The 16,336-nt window shown below is 46.5% G+C and overlaps 1 long non-coding RNA gene across 2 annotated transcripts; it reads right to left on the bottom strand.

The window, feature by feature from the left end:
- Positions 1–3,081: 3,081 nt before the first annotated feature.
- LOC106017462 (uncharacterized) lies at positions 3,082–15,989 on the bottom strand. 2 transcript variants are annotated; one of them, XR_011809449.1, is made up of 5 exons: positions 15,825–15,989; positions 12,605–12,798; positions 8,543–9,780; positions 4,231–7,132; positions 3,082–3,474 (listed from the first exon to the last, which is right to left on the bottom strand). It is a non-coding gene; the product is annotated as an uncharacterized lncRNA (long non-coding RNA). The 2 variants fall into 2 exon arrangements; XR_011809450.1 differs by having other exon boundaries at positions 4,231–7,155; positions 8,691–9,780.
- Between the last annotated feature and the right edge of the window lie 347 nt (positions 15,990–16,336).

The raw sequence follows: 16,336 nt of genomic DNA, 5'->3' as shown, positions 1-16,336 counted from the left end.
GCTCCAGACCGGAGGCAGTCGCCTCTCACAGCTGGAAAATAAGCAGTTTTGTCACTTAGAGGTTTAAACAGCACCAGGAAAAAAAAATAAAAAAATGAACCTCTCCCTGGTAAAAATAGAAAAGCCATCAACACAGAGGAGCCGAAGGCTGTCTGTGTGTCGGCTGGAGGAGGCCCAGTCCCAGCTCTCAGCCACAGGGCCTGCACAGGACTCCAGCCATGGCTGTCTCACTGGAGGCCAGGTCTGCTACAGGCTTGTTGCTGTCCCAGAGCACCTGGGTGATGGACCGGGTGGTGGTCTTTGAGACCAGGGAGAGGGAAGAAGGAGCAAACAGCCATGCTCAACCCACAACTGCTTCAGAAAAATACTGCCAGCAGGTCCCTTGCTCATTAGCAGGCCCTACCACACCTAAACATGGGCTTCTGAAAAACATGGCATAGCCCTTCAGCTGGTGAAAGGCTTCTCCTTCACCTTCCCTGGGAATGAAGCCCTCCAGTTATGTCTGACTTGCAGCACCCCCGACCCAACTGGGGTAACTGTCTCCAGAGGCTCTGTAGTCCCCGGCCTGTCTGCTTGGGCCATGCCTGCACTTGACAGGCAAATCACTTTCAAGTGGGGGCCTGATTTTACCTGCAATCCTCATTTTTAAATACCTCAACTCCTCCGAAGTGTGTGTTACACTAGAACAGAAAAGGGTATTCAGAATAAAATCCATCGTGCATAAAAACAAATACCTACCATGGAAAAAACAGCCCCAAGTTACTCCAAACAGGCAAGCCCTGAGCATGCCAGTGAGCTCAGAAAATAGCACTTTTGTGAGGTGTTGGCCTGAAAGCAGATCCAGCAGATCCATATTCACTAGACAGAAACAACTTTCTGGCCTGGAGGAGAAAGACTCTGCACCCTGTTAACAAGCAGCCAGCACACTTCTGAAGCTGCTCTCTTGAAGATAATTAGCAGCTCCCACCTTCGTTAGGCTCCGATGAATGGGTTATCCACTTTTGCAAACACCCCATCCCTTCTGGAGAATAACCTTGGGGCATCTTCTGCAGACACATGCTACGGCGTGTTCATGGCAGGCTGCTTCATAACCACCAAGCACAGAAAAACACATATGCAGCATGCTGACGAAGTTGTATGTGTGCTTATTACTGTACTTCAGAGTTTTATGTCTGTGCAGTGCTGCTGAACGTGCCCCATGCCTTGCCCCAGGGCCTGGCACTGGTGCCTTCCAGCTCCCCTGCATCCTAAGCCATGGCCCCGAGCCACCACCCTGCCTTACCTAAATCCTGCTTTACCTAAATATGCTCCTACCCACTTATTTCACACGCCACGACTGAATCTCATATGTGGCATGTGCTTATTCCATGTAATTTGTGCAGCTACTTCTGCTCCCTGAGATGGTCATGGATGGGGGGCTGAGCTCTTGTTCGCTGGTGCCCCGCTGCTTTGGCTGCAATCTCATCCATGTCATCTCCCAGGTTCGTCAAGCCCAACAGCCTGAGTATGATGTCCTTCCATGTTGTTGGAGATCCCTGTGTCCTCACTACTTCTTTCTCACACAGCACTAATGAGTCCCACAAGGATACATGCACAGAAGACTCACCTCATAGAAGCCCTTTTCGAAGCTGGGACCCAGCAGGGTAGGCACCGTGCACAAGGCAACACTGGTTTAGAGACTTTTGTTGGCTTTGTGGGCCAGCTACGGCTAAGAAACTAGAAGGCATGAGCTGACATAAGCTGGATTCACAGAGTGCAAGCATCAGGAGTGAGCACAAATAAACCAGGTTTCACCACATCCTCAAGGACAGAGATGGAGGCAGATCTATAGGGCAGGCATGATTTCCTCCAGCCACAAACAGTTTCTGGAGCAGATGTAGGGTTTAGATTTTTTTTTTTTTTTCTTTTTCTTATTCTAAATTTTCTGCTGTAATCACAAGCCCTGTAATTTTGGCTTAAGGCTGTGGGCTACTTGTGGTATAAAACGAAGCAGGAGGAACGCCCAGGCTCAGTGTGATGGGTGGGGGTGAAGCACTCTTAGTAAGTGCCAGGAGGAGACATGAGCATGTCTTCTTGTCAGCTTCAAAGTCAGTCAAACAAGCAGGGAAAAGCAGCAAAGCACACTGCTTCATCTGGTCCTGCAACAGAGGAGATGTCAGCAGTGGATTAAGGTGTAACCATCTCCTTTCTAGAGGATATTGTTCAAATACCTGGAAGCAAAAAATGCCTCCAGGGTTCTTACTCCTTCCTTGTGTCCTGGATTCACCTTTCAAGCCCAGGTTCATTTAATCCTACTCTGTGAGCTAGAACAGCTAGATTGCAGCCTATATCCCATCTGTCTCCCAAACATTATAAAGCTTGAATAAACACCCAGGATCCTAGTAAAGTGCAGTACACTGTCACACCAAGTACAAAACACCCAACCCTCCTCCCAGCACTGGATTTCTTACAGTGAGATTTAATGCACAGGTGATGTGTATAAGAGCTGGCAGCAAGCTGTGGCCAGGCAGAAAGAGGTGGGAGGGAAGATAGATCTAGAAGTCCAGGTGAGGTTTTCACAGCTGCACTTTTACTATACCATGCACCCCAATCTCATGTACTGCTCAAGATTCAAATGTAAAAGCAGACCAACTTGTTCAGACTCAGTAGTCTCACAGATGCTGAGAAGGCACAAACCCTAGAGAGACCCAGCAAATCTATACAGGATGTGTGGTGTGGGGTAACATTACACTGTGGGCAACAGCAGAGACATGCTGGGGGGAGATTTCAACAATGAGACATTTGCGGCTTGGTGAATCGTCTCTATTTCCAGTAGACTGAGCCAACACTGCACTCCACAGAGCTCGAATTAGGGCTGTACAAATACCTGATTTTTTTTTTCCCCACTTTGATCCCAAATCAAAATATTTTAAAAAAGCATCAAAATCAGAGCAATCTGCAAAAATCATTTTTTGTTATTCTTTTGAGCAATGCAGACTGGTTTGAGCCACCCATTCTTCTTCACTTTCTTCTTCACTTGAGTGACACTAGTGACACTACACTGAGAAATACTCACTTACGGACACATTTATTTTGGGACACTGGGACACTGGAAAAGAAAAATAAATAGAAAGGCATTCTCATCTGCTGCAAATAACTGTGGGAGCATCCCCTCCTTGCTCTTCATGGCACATGGCCGGTGTCCTGGCCTCTTGGCCACATCAAGGTTTTTCCACCATGTAGATCACTCAGGAACACTAGAGCCAGGGCTAGACTCACAAGTACATGGGAGGTAATGGAAATCTTGGAGGAAGACCACAGAAATGGAGAAATCAAGACTGGGCCCATACCTGGAAGGAGGCCCTGATCTCACTAATCCAAAGACTGATGGGGTTTGTATGGACTTGACCCAGGAGTTGTTGCAGGGTGATCACTGTCAGCAGGGTGATCATTGTCAGCATGGTCTGTGGTGTGAGGAGGTCAGAACTGGGCCACCTAGGGAAGAGAGCTTGTCAGTAGTTGGCAATTAACCAGACCTCTGCTTCATAACAAATGCCCTATTTTAAAATCTCAAGAACGATTTCAGTCAAAATTTTGAGTCAAATTTTTAAGAAACATTTTTAGGACATTCATTTTGGTATTAAAAAAAAATAAAAATTGAATACAAGGTTTTCTGAACCATCCCGCACCCTTTGCAATTCCATCCTAGTGATATCAGTTAGACTATTAAAATAATATCTTTTCAAAAATATTGCTGACAAAAATTTGAGTTTCCTGGTGGAAAATTGTCTATTGTCATTTTTTCAGCTTGGCATGGTGCTGGAAGCTATTTGCTGTTCTACATGATGAATGTACAGCACAACTGGGGACACATGACAAGTGCATGCATATGGCCTCGTCAACAGGAGAATATTACTAAGAAGAGGAAAAAGCAGATACAAATTTTATTTGCATTATCCGGAGTTGTAGTTATTTTCATGGTGTAATAGGAAGCTAACAACCAGATTTTTTTTGAATTAAAACCAAAATTGGTATTTCAGAAAGCATCTTTTCACTGGCGTGCCTTAGAATCTGTTTTAAACTCCTGTAAATCGTAATTTAGTTTTCACTTCCTCTGCAGATCCACAAGTGTCCTCAGGATAGGAAAAACCACGCTGGTACTCAAATGCCCCAAGGAAGCAGGGAAGAAGGAAAACAAACAAACAAACAAACCCAAACACCACACACTGGAAAAAGGAAAACTCTCCTTACCTGAATGGCTTTTCAGTTCTAGTTATGCTGAAGGCTGAAACAAGAAGAATAAACATTGACCTCTTTCATAAAGCTCTTTGAGGTCTCCCAAGGAGGAGAAAAGCCCAATTAAACCCGTTTTCACTGTTTTCAGAGCAGCATGATTTCTGGCTTGTCAGCAGGCCCTCATGCCAGTCTTGCTTCAGATGGAGTTTTACAGTTGTGTCACTTCAGAGCTGAGAAGGACTGGTATCTTCCCCTCTCACCGTTCGAGCGATGGCAGAGGTCACTTAAGACTTTTTCTTCCAAACAACACCATGTTCTGGTGTGGCAGCATGGTGTGGGGAGGACAAACACCTCACTCCTTTTCCCTAAAGCATTTATGGTCCTTTTGCATAAGACCACTTAGGACCCTTCTTAACTACATGGACATCATCTCCTCTTCTCCCAGGCATTGCTTTTATGGTCCATGCACCTTCTCCCTGGGCACCCAAGCACCTTCCTGGCTGTGACCTGCCTCTCCAGGGACCCCCACCACACCCTGCATGGACCTGGTCCATCGCTTGCTGTGCCTGGGACCACTGACAGGTTGGGGCCACCGCGGCTCCTGGCGCCTCTCCCCTCCCTGACTCGGGCAGCATGTTGTGAACATCTTTATATCAGGAGTCCCCCACACACAGCAGCAGTGCAGCCTGAGTTACGGATAATTTCAAATTACAGAGGGAAGAAAAACATTTAGCAAAATTATGTAACTGAAGTTCAAAAATAGTCTATTGCCATCTGGTTGTGCTATTTTGAAGACCAAAAAACCCTCAAGTCTTTTTAAAGCTAACTACACTGTTTGCAAACTCAGCCAATTTTTTTTTTTTTTTTTTTTTTTTTTTTTTTTTTTTTTTATGAAACCTTGAATTTCACAAGCTTGATTTACCTCAGGAATTATTTGAATCAGCCTTGCCTGCGCACAAGTCATACAGCTTTGTTCTACTTCTGCCATGCATATTTTAAAAGGCCCATCACATTCCTGTAAAAGCGAGTGCACAATGTCAGGAGATTGAAGAAAAATAAAATAATAAAAAATAATAAAATAAAATAATAAAAAAATAAAAAGAAATAAAAAATAAAAAGAAATAAAATAAACCCAAACACTATGGATTAATCCTCTGTTCCGACTGAATTTGTCAGACTGTGCACCTGAAGTTATTTGTGCACTAATGATTGAAGTGGATAGCTAAATGTGCAGAGCAGAAGCATCTTCACAGCCTAGTTTTAGGAAGAAATTGTTTCGGCAACCTGCGGTCATAAGGCACAAGCCACCATACGAGCAATCTGCTCCCATGCACAGAAGGGCCTTGGGTCATGAGTGTTAGAAACCAAGCAGCTGAGGTCCCCAAGCAGTTATCAGGAGAGAGCTAGAGAAGTGTACTGCTTGGAGCCTAATTACATAAGGTTAATTGTTTTCTAATTTGCTGTCTCTGTACAGAATGGCATTCACATCTATTGCCTGCCCTGATGCTTTGCAGTCCTGACACCTCTTCACCTATCTCTTCCAAGGCAGGGAAACGGGGCAGTCTCCAAGCACAGACCCTCAGCACCTCTAGAGACATCACCTGCCTCTGCTGAAGCCCACAGGCACCCAAATGTAGAGGGAAACCTGGGGTGAGGCAGAGCCTGGGGTTCCCTCCTTTACCTCCAGGTGCCTGGCTGAGCTGCAGGAAGCGTGGTCATGGAGCTGTGCTCACAATTGAAGGCAAACATTGAAAGCACATTATTTAATAGCACTGTTATACTCTTACTCTCTTGGAAGGAGCCATTAGCTAATAGTCAGGAATTCATAAGGTTGTTTCTTCACTGGAAAAATTGAGAATCTAATTCAGATGTGTCCCAGGTGCAATTCTGTTTACTTACAGTGAATGAGTACAAAGCCTGGCTTTGTCAAGCATGGAAGAACAAAACAGGCAACAGCAACAACAAAAGAGCAGCTTTCTTCCTCCCGTTTGCCAGAGGTGCTGTTTTCCATGGCAGCTTATAGCTGCCTGAAGGGGGGCTGCTGCCACCCTGCCTCCCTCCATCCTCAGTCCCCAAATGGATGCTCCTGCCCCCTTCTGTGGGAGGCATAGGATCTGATCGGGCTGCCAGGGTGTCCATGGAGGATGTGGAAAGGATGGATGCCATGGGAATATCAGCTTCAGCTGCCTGGTGCTGCACCCCACCAGCAGGTCTGGCTGCTTCCAAGCTCACCTAGCCCTGATGGGCAGCAGAAGCACCTCATCTGCTTTCTGCCTTTCTCAGCCACACCAGGCTAGGAACAAATCCTAGGTGCATTTGTCTCCCTCCCCAGCTGGTGACTAAGGATCACAGACCCACTCTATTACAAATCCTGCAGCATGGCATTTTGTCAGCCTCATTTTCCACATCTCAGCAGTCCAGCACCCTGCTCGCCGCGTCCTTGTCACTCCTGCTCGGGGAGCCAGCTCTCTGCAGCAGCCTGCCAGGTTGTTTGCTCCTTGGGCCATCACAGCTAATTGGGAAGCTCAATAAAATATAAGCGTTGCGAATTAATCTTCTGAAGACCCATTAGTTAGCCTCTGTCAACACTGAATTTCACTCGAGTCTTACTTGGAGCCTCGCTAACCTAAGCGCAGAGCTCAGCTGGCTCTGTCCTCGCCCTCCCTTGGAGGTCACCAATCGATGATGAACGCGAGCTGTGGCACTCGCTCTCCCTCTTCTGTCATCCCGAACAGCAGCCGCCCGTGCTGGCTGCCTGCCCTGGCTTGCTGCACACCCGTCCCCATCGTCCCGGAGCAGCTCCGCTCCCCGTCCTCATCGGCCACTTGTACGGGGCAGGTTAATCAGGGCGGGTCGGAAAAGCAGTGCTCGGTGAATTGGAGGCTTGGCACATTGTGCTGCTCCAAACAAAACCACGCTGAGGTCAGCCAACAGGTCCAGCTGGAAAAAATAAAAAAAATAAAAAAATAAAGTAGTTCAAATCTTTACATCAGAATTTCTGACAAAAAGCATCTAAATGGCATTTTCCGCTTGAAATTGCTTGTTTCTTCTGTGTTTGTGTTTGAAAGAAAAAGTCACCAGGGTAATGAGCCAGAAGTTTCCCTCCCTCCTTCTGTCTCTATACCATGCAGGCTTCACAGTTCATCACCCTACTAGAGGGAAGGGGGGAATCTGAGCTACCCATTTAAAAACCATACAATCAAAACCTGACTGGGCACTTGGGGTGAGTGCTCCACCGCCAGCCGTGGCTCCTAAAGTTTGTTGGGGAGTTTCTCCTGCAGTCCAGGGCAGGTTTTCCCATAAATCACAGAGCAGCTCTGTGACAAACCCATGTCCCACTGCTGGCAGAGCAGGCGTTTGCACCCCCACGTGGAAAATCCCCACCATAACCAGGCATCCTGCTGCCTGGGGCTGCCTTCTCTTTCAGAGCTTTCTAGCTCTGTCTGCCCTTGAAGGCAGGATTTTGCTTTAGAAGGGAATCACATTTTCTTTCTGATTTCAGGCTGGATCTCATGCACACCAGCTGTGTGCTCCTGACCAATTGTGCAGATTGCTTCTGTAAGGCACCATCACTGCTCCCACTGGTAATTAGGATGGATGCGAGGCAGTTAACAGTGCAAAGGTTAATGGCCATGCAATTCACAGTGCAGCAAGGGCAAATGGACTCATGTAGGCATGCACTCATCCGTCAGCTCCCCCACCAAGCGCCCCTCCCTGGCGAATGTCTGTGGGTGTGCGATGCCGTCTCCCCTTAACCACCCCGGGAGGTGCTCAGCAGGGTGCCCCAGCCAGAGCCCTACCTGCCCTGCACCCCCCAGGGGCTGAGCTGCCCCTGGAGGGACCTGTCTCTTAACCAGCTGTGCAAAGAAAGTCTTGAGACCCTGTTTTGGTGCCTAATATTAGGTGGGGGTCCCAGCCATACATGAGGCTCAGTTTCCCACCTTTCCTCATTACTCCCCTCTCCCCCTCCCCAGATAAGTAGGACAAAGGAGGAAACCTTGGCACATGGGGGCTGAATAAAGCATCCTAACAGCAGCTGCAATGCCAAACACAGGTAATGCAATCTCCCTGCTCCCACCCACTCCCTGCTTTACACACCAGGGAACTGCATGAGCTCTCAGCCATCAGCACAGCGTGCCCCCACACCCCCTCATCTTACCATCCACCAAGCCTCCCCCTCTGTCTCTCCAGCAGCTTTCAGAAGCACTGGCTTTCATGATCCCCCCTCCCACACAATGAGCCTTGCCCCCACTTCTCATTTCTGGCTGAGGATCGTTCAATTTGGCTGCACTGACACAACCAATCTACTTTCTTCAACCTAATGTACCAAGGGGCTCCAGCTCCTCTTTGTGAGTTACCCTTCTCCCAGCATCTACATCTGCGAGCTGTCAAGGCTTTCTTCACAAGCCACAAAAATATTAGATAGGACGGAACAATGTTCCAATTCTGGAGGACTTTCTTTATAACGTAGTTACCAGGATGATTTCCAAAGAACAGGCAGCTCAGGAAGGCAGCAGCCACCACCTACTCTGTAACCTCCGACCTGCAAACTGGAGCTTTGGAGAAAACATCTGGGGAGAGAGGCTGTTTCATCCACCTTCACGATGAGGCACAAGAGTCCTAACCTGGTGTAAGCTGTTAATAATTGGGAGAATTTTTGCCTGTGCTTTCTAACGTGGCAAAATTTCTGGCGAGATCTGTTTGTTCAGCCTGAAAACCCTGGAGTGGGATACAGGTTGTCCTGAGACAGGCTTGGGAAACGTGGCACATTCAGCAGGTTGCACCGCTGGTCACAGGGATGTTGCAGGAGAAGTGAGGCTTGAAACAGGTTTGACGTGGTGGGACTGTGGGCTTCCAAGAGCAGAAAACACCGATCTCATTTTCTAGCAGTAGGAGCACTGTGATGTGGGCACACGCTCAGTCCATGGACACACCGGGACTCTGCATTCCCTTGCTCACCACACGCTGAAGCTTTCATTTTGCTTTGCAGCATAGGAAGAGAAACTGTCATGGGAGTTTGATGGACTCGAGCCATTTCTTTATGGAATAACTGGAAGAACTTTATTTCTCAACCAGCAGCCAAACTACAGTGGCAGAGGCCCTATAAGGAGATGGTCACGATAAGGACATTACAAGGCCAATCCATAGGTGTACATCTTAAGTTTCTCACACAAAAAGGCCTCATAAGACATGCTTCAGAATATACAGCAGCTGAAGCCAAGGAGGAGGTGAGCCCACCTACCACACCAAACAGCTTTGAGTTGTCTGGGACCATCCACGCAGATTTGGCTGAGCAGTGCCAGTTGTGCAGCCTGAGATGCCAGAGCTGCTGCTCTTCTGTGGCTGGCAAAGGCTGGAGAGAGGTGGTCTTGCAGGTAAAGCATCCCATTGGAAAAGGGGTGCTCGGAGGGCCTCTGTGCTGCTGTTGATATTACCTGCAGGTCAGTGTGGGCAGGATTTAACTTCCCCACGTGGTAAGAAGGAAGAAAGCCTGGCTGCTGTCAGTGGTTAGGAGATTGCAGTGAAGTTTCCCAGCTGGTCAGAAGGCTTCAGGGAAGAGAGTTTCTAGACAAGATAAAAAAGCAAAATAATCTCTAGTATTGCTGCTTCCCTTCCACCAGCTCTAACGTGGCATGTGTACAATCTGGTGCTCTAAGAGTGCCTGGTGACCCTGGCGCAGGCATCACCTCATGCCAGCCAGGAGCTAATTGCACAGGGCTCCTTCAATTGTCCCAGACTGGACCTCGCCCACGGGTTGGCCAAAAGCCCGGGCATGGAGCCTGCTCTGTTTTCTTTGTGCTGACTTGGCCCACAGAGGGGTGAGAAGCCCATTTTCCAAGGCCTGGGCACAGCCTGTTTTGCTCCAACACAGCCTCTCCCCAGTGCTGGCAGGTGACTGTGGAGCAGATGCCCTCTGCCTGCCACCTCCTGGCCGAAGCCTTGGGAAGCCTGGCCATGCTCTGCTTTGGAGAAAAGCTTCCACACCTACAAACTGCATGAGAAACAGTTAATGGATGAAGAAATAACTACAAGGCAGACACAATGTCCTTACTGTGAGCTGGTGGCATCACTGGGGAGTTTATTCTGAGCTGTCAAAGACAAGATCTCATTTGCTGCCAAATGCTCAGGAGCTTGGGAAAGTCCCCGTTTTGGTGCCTGCCTTGTAGAACAGGATGATATAGGAGATGTCCTTGATATTGCTCCTGCCACAGAGATGTAGCGAGGTTGGTGGGCAGAGCACGTGGCAGAGGGCCTTGGTTGCCTCTGCGAGAGGAGATGATCAGGAAATATGGGAAGGGAGACAAGTTGGACTCATGCCCTGTTCTGATTCTTTGTGTATGAGAGGCTGGATGTGTTTTGTTTTCTGCTTTTTCTTATATAAAAAATACCAAACATCAAGTTGTGTTTTGGCAGAGGTCTACTCGGAAGATCTAGAGAAGCAGAGTGGGAGGTTTTGCAGCTTCTAGTGAAAGGGGGAGAGGAGGAGGTGTTGAACTGCAAAGATTTCTCTCTTCCAACTGTTGGTTAGGAGTAGAGTTAGATAAATGTTAGCTAAATACAGACTGCTTAAAACATTTTGTAGGAAAAGCAATTCTACTCGAAATTCGTCAGCTTTTACTTGCACTGTCATAATACTATTAGTTCTCCGGTGAAGAAAAAACAAACAGGGTAGACAAGACACGAATTGCTAATGTAAAAAAGAAAAAAAAAAAAGAGAAACAAAACAATATATATTTTTTTTTTTTAAAAAAAACATTCTCACACAACAAAGAAGTTGACTGAGTGCCCATTTCTCCTTAGCTTTCTACATTCTTTGCTATTTCTTCCTCCTGCCATAGGAGAAAGGAGCACGTGTGACTTCCCCTTGCAGGACAGCCTCACCATCCACCTGCTTGGAGCACACAGGGCCATGGGGACCTCTGGCCTTGACAGTGACAGGCATCTGGGAGATGGAAGCATACAGCCCTACCAGAACTGGTTTCTCGGCTCTAGAAATGGAGAGGAGGATTGGAGCCTCTTAGATGGAGGGCAAGGCTGGTAACTTGACCCATCAGAAGATATTTCTCAGTCAGAGAAAGTAGCACGTTGATGGCTATTCTGACCTTTTGACTACTTGGTGGTCCTCTACTGACTGGTCTTGGCCAAACTGTCTTAGCCAGAAGTCAGGATGTTGAAGAGCAAGCCCAGATCAATCAATTCCTTAGAGACAGGTTTCCAGAATGCACCTATGGAGACACCAGCTGGAAAATTAGCTCAGGTCAGAGGAGAGATGGAGAGAGCACTGGTATGCTCAGCACGAGTGAGTGCAGACAGCCAGGGGCAGGCACCAAACAAAAGAACAAGAAAGTAATGAACCCTGGAGGCACCCTGGCTGGAGGAGGTCCCTGTGTTTGAGGGACACCATGGAAGGGAAGACCAGAAATAGATGCAAGATTCTTGACATGGATTATGCTGTTGAAAACCACCCAGCACTATCCATAAACAAAAAGGGTGCAATGAAGATAGAGGCAGGTGCTACCATGTCCTCAGACACATCGTTACAGCGAGGTCATACTGAACCTTTCACAGACAGGGTGACTGTGCAGGTACAGATAGGTAAGGATGAAATAAGGAACATCACTGAACCACAAGGAAATGTTTTGTGAAATAAAGACAGGAACTTTGCCAACAAGTCATTTTATGTTAAAAAAGATAATTCTTACCATTCTCCCCAAGAAGTATTAGAAGTGAAACATTACCAGGTGAAGTTTCTCATAATTATAAAGAGCTTGTGTGAGCATACAAGGCCTCTCTAGATAATATTGCCAGGAATGCAAATATTCTCCCCTCCTCCCTTTCCAAGTAGTTTTATTAAAAAGACAAGCAAGCAAAACCCTTCTAGCACATGCAAGAAAACTTGAACTTCAGCCCTCAAACCACTTATCCACGTAGGAAACAGTTCTTGGTAATGTATGCCAGGCACACACATGTGAATACTACAGAGCCTTATGATTTCCTGAGGACAGGAGGTAAAAGACAAAAATTATGTCAAAATAACATAGGAGGAGCCCTCATGAAAATAAGCAGGCTGCTCCAAATGTCCTCACTATTAATAGATAGGAGAAAAAACACTGATGAAAAATGTGCATCCAACTGAACCTGCAAGAGATCAGCGTGAGAAGAGCTGAGCATTATTGACAGGTTTGCCCAGGAGCGCGAGGTGGCAAGCACAAAAAGCTACATGAGAGCACTGCCAGACCTCAGAGACCCACACGTGAACCGGCTGCAACTGCAGTGACTCAATCAAAACTGACACAGAAATAACTTTCTGGCTGTGAAGGACAAAGCAAATATTACTTAGACCTTTTACTTATTATGTTGAATAGATGTCACTTGAAACAAAACTCACCTTTATCAGCACAAAGATGGGATTTGGTATTCTTCACAAGCAACCTCAGAGGGTTTCAAAGCAATTTCCAGCAAAGAAAGGTTCACAGAGAAACACACCAGGATAAAATTCCTTCTTTCTTCCAGCAGCTCTGTAAAGAAAGCTTCAGAACATGACTACATCTCCACAGCTGAGCCTGGGAAAGGAATCTACCCCTAAATATGGGAAAAATATGTTCAGAATTTTCTCCGTACAAAGATTTAAGCTACTATAACAACTGTGATGGAAGCATGCAGTTGCCTGTTTCAAGGCATTTCTTTCCTCAAAACAGAGCCCACAGCACTGTCAAGAACAGGCTTTCAGCGCAACTTGGGTTTTGTTCTGTTCTTGCATTGACTGTGTTTTCCACATCATTTAAACAAATTGAAGAACAGCAACCATCATGTGTTATTAGCTTTTAGGAAGTCTTTCACAGGGCAGACGAAGACTTTCTATGGTAGATATTCTCCAGGTTTAGAGCAAACTGGGTCACTGTTTAACCAACATCGATGGAATTTCATTTTCCATGGCTATCTACTCACTCTGAACCGTCATAAACTTCCATCACCTACAACATCCCCAAGCAATGCAACTCACAGCAGAACTGTGTGGCAGGGGGAAAGTTCCAGCCTCCTGATAATTACACCTGATGATCTTTAGTTCTTGTGCTAAGAGAAGGGTATGGTCATCCCGCAATCAACTCTTCCACTGCCTCACATGATTTCATAGACCTCTGCATACATCTAGAGAAATCATCCAGCCACCAAATGTGGTCTCCATTCATGAAGGGAGAAATGCTCAGTGGGCATAAGAATCAAATGTTTCTCCTTCTCTGAGCTGGAATCAATACTTCTCTGAAAGAACCAGTCTTTTTCATGTCTACTAGTTCCAGATTTGGACTACATGGGCAGTAGTCTGGGCTTATCTAATAACTTCTATCTCCTGAATGACAAACAGGGTGTAACAGCATGCATGCAACCTAGGTTAAGCCAGTTAGGAGCTAGCATCTTAAAACCAGAAAGGAGGTGAAAAAAATACAGTATGTCCTCAGATTTCCTAAGAACAGGATTCCTTGAGGATTTCTGATGCGTTTACTTACCTAGGCAGCAACTTTCCTAGATCTGCTGGCTTCATTCACAGTATAGAGGGCAGCGCTATTTTTTTTTTTGGCTAGATCAGCAGAGAGTCCAGCACCCCCAAGGCACAGCTACAGCTCTTCAGCAATAGTGCAATAGGCATAGGTCAGAGCCTTAGAGGAGAGGTGAGTCTAGCCAACAGCTATTAAATAGCTTTTATTGAGAATGCCTACAGCAGATGTTCAGAGTAAAATAACAAAAGCTGCTGAGATTTTGGAGTGTGTAAGTACTCCACTGCTGTGCAAACAGCACCGGGGAGAACTCTCATGGGTACATCCTACAAAAGCTGGACAACGGGACCTCTAAACCAACCCCATTATAGGCGAACCCCAATGAAAATCAGCCCAGTGTGATCCTTACAGCAACAATAGCAGTGATTTTATAAAGGAACACTTCATGAAAATTAAAAGAATTGGGTCATTACAAAGCTGGCTGGAAGGAACAAGCTCTGCCTGCCGGACCTGGCAGGTGAGGCATGTAAGGATGACCAAAGGGCAGACTGAAACTTACCAGGAGCACCAGGACCAAAAAGATCTCAAATATCACGATCCCCACAGTTTGAACAAAACCCTTAGACACTGTTTTATTTTTCTGGCTTGTTATAGCCTCTTCATTATAGATTTTTGGGCTTTGGCATGTCCCAGACCTGTATCCCATCTCATGACACTCACCAGAGATGCTGCTACAAAAAGGGTCTCAGCTGTTCACACAGCTGCTTAACCCACATAGGGAGAAAGACTTCATTTTATTTAAAAACAAAAATAAACAAACAAGAAAAACAACACATTAAAAGTAATCTTAAAAAGCCACCTTTCTGAGATCAAAACAGTGCATTAAAGCTACTTTGATTTGTGCTGTATGGTACAGCATTGGAAAAGAAAGGGATACAAGTGTTAAAGCAATTTCTACTGGAGGCTTATATAACTTCAGGGGGTAACATTGCTAGACAACTTCATGCAGTAGTTTACAGACTTGTAAGCTTTTTAATAGCAATCCAAAATTATTGTCTCTTAATATCTCCTGACTTTGGAGGAGCCTTGCCAGTTTGTATCAGCCAGGAAATCTGTTCCTTGGGCTCATTCACAGAACATTTTGAGCATCTCTGGCAAAATATTGGCTTCAGCAAGAGTAGAAGAGTTTACTCTGAAATAAACTCAAAAGTAAACATATAGACAGCAGTAATGAAAATTCCTAGAAAAAATATTTTCTGTGGGAACACAAAACAGAAGAGGAGGTCTTGTTTCTCTGCAAATGGTCCCAGAACTGACCAACAAAGAGTTGGTGCAATGGGTCTGCTGCGGCAGCCTGAGCAGCACGTATATAAATTGAAAGAAAAATAGAAAGTTGGGTTTCTGTGTTTGTTTTCTTTTGTTTGGTTGTTCTTTTTTTTCCTTCTTCTTGAGGATGTGACCCTACTCTAAAATAAGCACACAGAGCATTTGGGGCAGGGCTTACTGCTAGCAGTGCTGCAGAGCCACATCTCTGCAGGTATTTGGTGGGGAGCAAAATAAGTTCTGGAGACTCTAGAGCAAAAGCTGCTTGAAGGGAGGCCTCAAAGCCCAGGTATAGAAGCCTGGGGCCTCCTGATGTCAGACATGAAGGACCCAGCAGCCCCACACCTGCAGGAGTACTTCTACAGCCACCTGCCAGCTAGGGAAGGAGACTCAGGCCTGGCTTTGAAGCACTTCAAAGTTCCAGTAGTGGAACTTTGAATCCAAGGGGTGCAAAAGCCATAAGTTCTCAGAAAACCAGGAGATTAATGAGTAAAAGCAAGCTTCCAGCATCTCATCTAATAACTTCAGACCCCTCCAGCTTCAGGCTGTCCTGGTGGGGGTGCTTCCCATGTCAGAGGGTGCTGCTGCAGCACTGCGCTGACAAACCTGAGCATCTCCAATCCCAGCTCAGCCTAGAGTCACCTTCTCACCCTAAGGCCACCTGCTCCAGCTGCCCTCTCACTCAAAACATGTTAGTAGCTCTGTATGCTTGCACACAACCACATTCAGCTTCAGTGCCCCTTCCCTCCAGCTTTCCCTGCCCCTCCAGGGGGACAGAGAAGCATCACCCACCTGGGAATGAGGGATGGCACAGCTCACTTCCCCCAATGCATTCCCAAAGCACAAATTCAGTGCTCCACAGATGCCTTCTGGTTGGTTTGCTTTAACAATGCTGCACACAGCTGTGGAAAAAAACAGCAGTCTGGGCTCTGGAAGTCTTTAAGGAGTTTTGTTAGCTCACATGCTCCAGCTGGAAGTCATCGACTGATCAGCAATGTTTTCTTATCATTAAGATCAGCTTAAACGAATGGCCCTCAGGATCGCTCAGTGATACTGATAGTAAAGTAGGGAAGGGATTGCACCTGCTCTGTATCACTTCTCACCTTCCTGAAATAACGTGGCTCTCACGAGCACTTTCCTGTGGGGCCCTGTGCTGCTCACTGTGGGTTCCCACTGTGCTGTTTCACAGGTTCCCCATGCGATGAGGATAATCCTAGAATAATGATTTCTTGCTGAGAGGAAACAAAGGGGTCCCTTGGCAGGGCTGTTTCATGGGTTGCCCACCCAGCAGATCACCCACCACA

The sequence above is a fragment of the Anas platyrhynchos genome, chromosome 5, assembly GCF_047663525.1.
Source record: "Anas platyrhynchos isolate ZD024472 breed Pekin duck chromosome 5, IASCAAS_PekinDuck_T2T, whole genome shotgun sequence".
NCBI lineage: Eukaryota > Metazoa > Chordata > Aves > Anseriformes > Anatidae > Anas > Anas platyrhynchos.
Note: the sequence above shows the minus strand (reverse complement) of the source record. Positions and strands in the feature narration are given on the sequence as shown.